This window comes from Danio aesculapii, chromosome 11, assembly GCF_903798145.1.
Source record: "Danio aesculapii chromosome 11, fDanAes4.1, whole genome shotgun sequence".
In the NCBI taxonomy this organism is placed as follows: Eukaryota; Metazoa; Chordata; class Actinopteri; order Cypriniformes; family Danionidae; genus Danio; species Danio aesculapii.
This window is the reverse complement of record NC_079445.1, coordinates 15,411,454-15,417,453: the sequence shown is the minus strand read 5'-3', so window position 1 is coordinate 15,417,453 and position 6,000 is coordinate 15,411,454. Positions and strand designations below refer to the sequence as shown.

At 32.0% G+C, this 6,000-nt stretch overlaps 1 protein-coding gene across 5 annotated transcripts in view; it reads right to left on the bottom strand.

Annotated features, from left to right (window-relative positions):
• The window catches only part of elovl1b (ELOVL fatty acid elongase 1b), a 62,514-nt gene that overhangs the window by 18,294 nt on the left and 38,220 nt on the right, over positions 1 to 6,000 (bottom strand). The window lies entirely within an intron of this gene.

The window sequence follows — 6,000 nt, the reverse complement described above, 5'->3', positions numbered from 1 at the left end:
ACACAAACACGTTAAATGCTTGATCAAAAAAAATAATCTAAAATATATAATAAAATGTTTTCTAGTCAACAAAGCTGCATTTATGTTATCAAAAATACAGCTAAAACTGTAAAATTATGAAATATTATAACAATTTAAAAAAAATGTCTAAGTGAATGTGTAGTTTAAAAATTTATTTATTCCTGTGATTCAGAGCTCAGAATGTGAGCATCATTACTCCAGTCTTCAGGGTCACAAGATTGTTCAGAAATTATAATATGTTTATTTGCGGTTCAATTAAATTTACATTTTGGTCTTTTAGCAGAAACTTTTTATCCAAAGCGACCGACAATTGAGAAAGCATTCAGCGATTCAACAAGAGGCTATGCACACAATTACACAAAGGAGCTGTTAGTGATCAGGGGCCAGTTGCACCAGCAGCATGTAAGATAAAACATAGCCTAGTTGTGACTTAAAGGGACACTAAGTTATAACTTACACACTACTAAATATTTTTGTGTTGCAGCACTGAACTTAGTTTAAACGTAACACAACGTTACAACTAAATATTTACAGCAGCCTCCACCATGTATAAAAGACATGATGACGAGATTAGTTTGATCATAATGAAAAATGATCTCCTTCTACTCACAGCCTTAATTTCCTCCCAAATTGTGCATTTTTATTTTGGTTTATGAAAGAAGAGTTTAATTTTCTTTCAAGGAGTATTTTGTGTTAATTTTAACTATGAAATTAAAATAAGAATTTCTTCACGACTGAGTTTTTCTTCCTGCTCTTTTCTCTTTCATGTGTAGGATATAAAAAAAATTCAAGTTTAATGTTTTGATAACTTCGCGTGCATTCACAGCTCGCAATGCAGGTGTGTGCGTCGTATGTTAGTACTGACTAAGAAATAAGAAGAGAAATAAAAAGAAAGAATAAAAAAGGAAAAAATTTAATTTAAAAAATAAGAATAAAAATAAAGAAAGAAAGAAAGAATAATAAAAAGAAAGAAAGAATATATAAAAATACATTTAAAAAAAGAAAACAAATAAAGAAAAAGAAAATAGAAAAAAGAATGAAAAGAATAAAAGAAAGAAAAAGAAACAAATTAAGAAAAAATAAATGGAAAGAATAATAAAAAAGAAACAAACAAACAATAATAAAAAGAAAAAATAAGAAGAGATAATAAGAAGAGATAATAATAATAATAATAATAATAATAATAATAATAATAAGAAGAAGAAGAAGAAGAAGAAGAATGAAAAAATAATAAGAAAGAGAATAGTAAAAGAAAATAATAATAAAAAGAAGAAATAAAAAAATGAAAGAAAAAAGAAAATAAAGAAAGAAGAAAAAAGGGTGAAAGAATGAAAAAATAATAAGATAAAGAAAAAAAGAAAAAAGAGAAAGAGAATAAAAAGAAATAATTAAAAGAAAGTAACATCAATAAAAATAAAAAATAAAAAAAGAAAGAAAATAAAAAATTAATAAAAAGGAAACACTAATAAAAAGAAAAAAGAAAGAAAATTAAGAAACTAAAAAGAAAAAAAAAGAAGAAAGAATAATAAAAAAGAAGAAAAGAGAAAAAAATAAGAAAGAATAAAAGGAAAGAAATGATATAATGAAAGAAAGAATAATAAAAAAAGAAAAAAAGAAAAGAAAGACAAAAGCTAGAATGAACAAAAAAATAAAAGAAAATAAAGAAACAAAGTAAAAAGGAAAGAAAAATGAAAAGAAAAAAGAAACTTCAATGAAACTACAGCATTCATTTTAAATGAAATCTATTTTACAATTATCATTTATTTGAACTCATTTCATTTCAACTATTTAACATGTCCTTGATCATTAAATGAAGATAAATTTACACAAATATTTTACACACAGTTGTCATATATAGTCAACATTTCAACATAAATGTTGTCCTGAAACTATTGAACAACATCCATTCTTCTCTTAGGACAATATTTAAAAACCTTTAAGATTCACTTCAATGCTGACTACTGTATACCAAATAAAAAATGTCTCCAAGAAAAATCACTAACATCAGCCAAAAAGCCAAACATTGCATTCCTGTTTTTTTATTTTCTTATCTACTCTAAACTCAAAGTCTTTGTCATTTTCCCTCTGTGTGTTTCCCGCCTCCCTGTGTTTTTCCTCCTGAAGGCCGGTATGGTGTGATGTGTGGGGGTGTGGCTACAGGAGGAGTAATGAGGTCATACTTCCTTCACCTTCATCAAATGCTCGGTCACCTCCACCAATGAATACATCAATGCTTGAGCTTTGACGCTATAAACACATCAAATAATGGATTCATCCACAGAGAGAGGAAGTGCAGGCTGCTCTTATCAGACATCTGTGTCCCAACTGAACTCTGGGTAAACACAGGAGGGGTTCAGGTGTGTCGCGCTGGGGTGTTTGAACTCTTTCTTTTTTAAACAAAAGAACTTCCTAAAGAAAAGCTACGAAGGAAGGGATTTCATGTGGAACATAAAAACTGCAGCAAACTCGCTACACATTCTCAGCGTATTCACTAACTGAATGTTAAAGATTAACACATGGAAAAGGTGTAAAAAATTTACCATGGCTCTTTCCTCATTGAACAGACATAAGAGAGAGGCAGATCCAGTTCATAAACAACAACAACAACAATAAAAATAAAAAAAGGCAACTGCGGAGGAACCATATACAGTGCGTCTGAAAAGTATTCATAGCACTTAAATTTTTCCTCATTTTTTTAATGTTACAGCCTTATTCCAAAATGGATTCAATTAATTTATTTCCTCAACATTCTACACACAAAACCCCATAATGACAATGTGAAATTATTATATGTATATTTATATTTGTTTTAATAAAAACAAGTTTGATTTTATCCATCTGTCAGGTTTTGGAGACGTATACATCACCCTTTAGGGCATAAGAATAGGACATGTGTTTGAATATAACTCAGTTTTTTGATCACACTTCATTATTATTGTTCATCTGTTCATTTGCTGGAAATTGGAACTGAACTTTGAAATAGTTCTGCGTATAACATTGTTTCCTTATCCACAAAAGTAAAAGAGTAAAAGTAAAATAAATAGAAAGTAAAGAGGCCGAATGGAGGAGGCTCATGTTTTATCCTTTCACTGCAGATGATCTGTTTAACCGTTTTCTCGCTAGTGAAGCATTCAGTTTTTCCACTTACAAAGTTCGCCATGTAAATAGCAAATCGGCCATGGCGCGACGCTACTGATTCTTAAAGGGAATGTGAGATGAGACTCTGATTGGTTTAATGCACGTTATGCTCAAAACACACCCATAACTTAAGAGAATAAGCACAACCTTGTTAGACCATGCACCGCGGCGCAGAGTGTATTTTTCCGTCCTTAAAATAGCAAAAGTGAAGCCCATGCCCTGCAGCCCAAGACCGGTTACTCAGTGAAGCCAAGCAGGGCTGAGCCTGGTTAGTACCTGGATAGGAGACCACTTGGGAAAATTAGATTGCTGTTGGAAGTGATGCTAGATAGTCCAGCAGAGAGCGCTCAACCTGTGGTCTGTGTGAGTCCAAATGCCCCAGAAAAGGGAAGGGGACACCATACTGTCAGTGATTGCCGTCTTTCAGATGAAATTTTAAACCGAGGTCCTGACTCTCTGTGGTCATTAAAAATCCCATGACACTTCTTGTAAAGGTAACCCTGGTGTCCTGGCCAATGTCCCTCAATCGGCCCTTACGAACATGAACATCCCCATCCACCGAATTGGCTCTATCACTTTCTCTCCAATCCACCTATAGCTGGTGTATGGTGAGCACACTGGCGCAGTTGTCCTGTGGATGCCATAGTGTGGAGAGATATCCCCCCTTATGATTGTGAAGCACTTTAAGTGTATGGCCATACACAATAAGTGCGCTATATAAATACACACATTACATTACATTGCTATAGGTGAATTCGGTACGCTAAATTGTCCGTTGTGTATGTGTGTGAATGAGTGTGTATGGGTGTTTCCCATTGATGGGTTGCAGCTGGAAGGGCATCCACTGTGTAAAACATATGTTGGCGGTTTATTCCACTGTGGCGACCCCTTATTAATAAAGGGACTAGAAATAAAAGTCGAAAAGAAAATGAATGAATGATGTATATATTTTTAGTCAAATAAAACAAAGATTCGATCATAAATAATTATGTTTTAAACAACTATATAGACTAAATAAAACCAAATCATTTACAAAAATATTTTATATTATTATAAAGTGTGTATTATAAAATGTATTATTTATTATATAAAAATAATAATTATAATAAAAGAAACTTGTTATACAAATATAACTGTTATTGTATTGATGCTCAAATAGATATAAACGATACATGTTTTACATACAAATTTCTAAAATGTATTTACAGACCAATATATATTTATTTGATATTTTTGAAAAAATAAAATAAATATTTAATCATAAATAATTTTATTTAAACAAATATATATATATAATGTTTAATCTAAATAACTATAAAACAAAAACATCTACAAATAATATTTAAAGACAGTTACATATTATAAAATAATCACATAACAGATCAATAAAACAGACAAAATGTCAAATATTTAGGGCTTTAGGGTCAAAAGCAGTACACCACCCCATTCAGTAGTCATGAATAGAATTATATAGTTTTATAACCATACATTTAGATAAGATTAGCAGTAAATTACTCATTTACAACAGAGTAGAACAATGATGTGCCCATATCAGGTGGGAAAAATATGACCCAACGACTCCACTGTCCTTCTGATATCTAAAATACACAAGCATGCATGACTCTCATTGGCCAAAATAATGACTTGATCTAAAGGAAAACTATAGCAAGAAACGCCATCTTTATCTTTCGAAGGCTTTGCTCACTCACCAACAACCAACATCTGCTCAAAAGCCAGGCCGGAAACTTCTCTTAAACAGCACCCAAAATGTCCTCACCACTTCAAAGTTTAAAAAAAAGAGAGACAAACCCTAGACTGGGGCACACAGATGTCATTTAAAATGGTAATGATAGAGGACGGCACAGACTGATGGGTTTCTACTGATGCTGATTGGAATCACAGAGCGTATTTCGTCACACAAGGTGACATTTACAGAAAACGCACTGCGGCCTTCAGGTTAAACCACCTTCTAGTTGCTATCGCAGTCTGCGTGATTGTAAAAAATAAAAAAGGAGATAACATTCTTGTTCTTTGTGAGTAAAATGTAAGAATTCAAACTACTGCATCGTATTGATCTGCAACTGGAAGTCAGGAGACTGGAGATAAGATTAGAGAAACACAGAGTTCAGTAAAGGGAAATGACAACTGAACATGCACACAAGTGCCTGAGAAGTGACCAACCATTACTGAAAAATATTGTTTCCTTTTAGACTTTGCAGTATAAAATGTATTCAAATAAAAATATAATTATTAATAATAATAATAATAATAATAATAATAGGCGACACTGTGGCTCAGTGGTTAGCACTGTTGCATCACAGCAAGAAGGTCGATGATTCGACTCCCAGCTGGGTCAGTTGGCATTTCTGTGTGGAGTTTGCATGTTCTCCCCGTGTTCGCGTGGGTTTCTTCTGGGTGCTCCGTTTTCCACCACAAGTCCAAAGACATGCGGTACAGGTAATTTGGGTAGGCTAAATTGTCTGTAGTGTATGTGTATGAATTAGAGTGTATGATTAATAAAGGAACTAAGCCAAAGGAAAATGAATGAATGTATTAATAATAATAATAATAATAATAATAATAATAATAATAGTTTAATAAAAATACATTTTATTAATATTATTATTATTATTATTAATATTAATAATAATAATAATAATAATAGTATCAACAACAGCAACAAAAACTGTATAATAATAATTATAATAAATGTTTAATAATAATATATTTGGCGATGCGGTGGTAAAGTAGGTAGCGCTGTCGCCTCACAGCAAGAAGGTCGCTGGTTCGAGCCTCAGCTTGGTCAGTTGGCATTTCTGTGTGGAGTTTGCATGTTCTCCC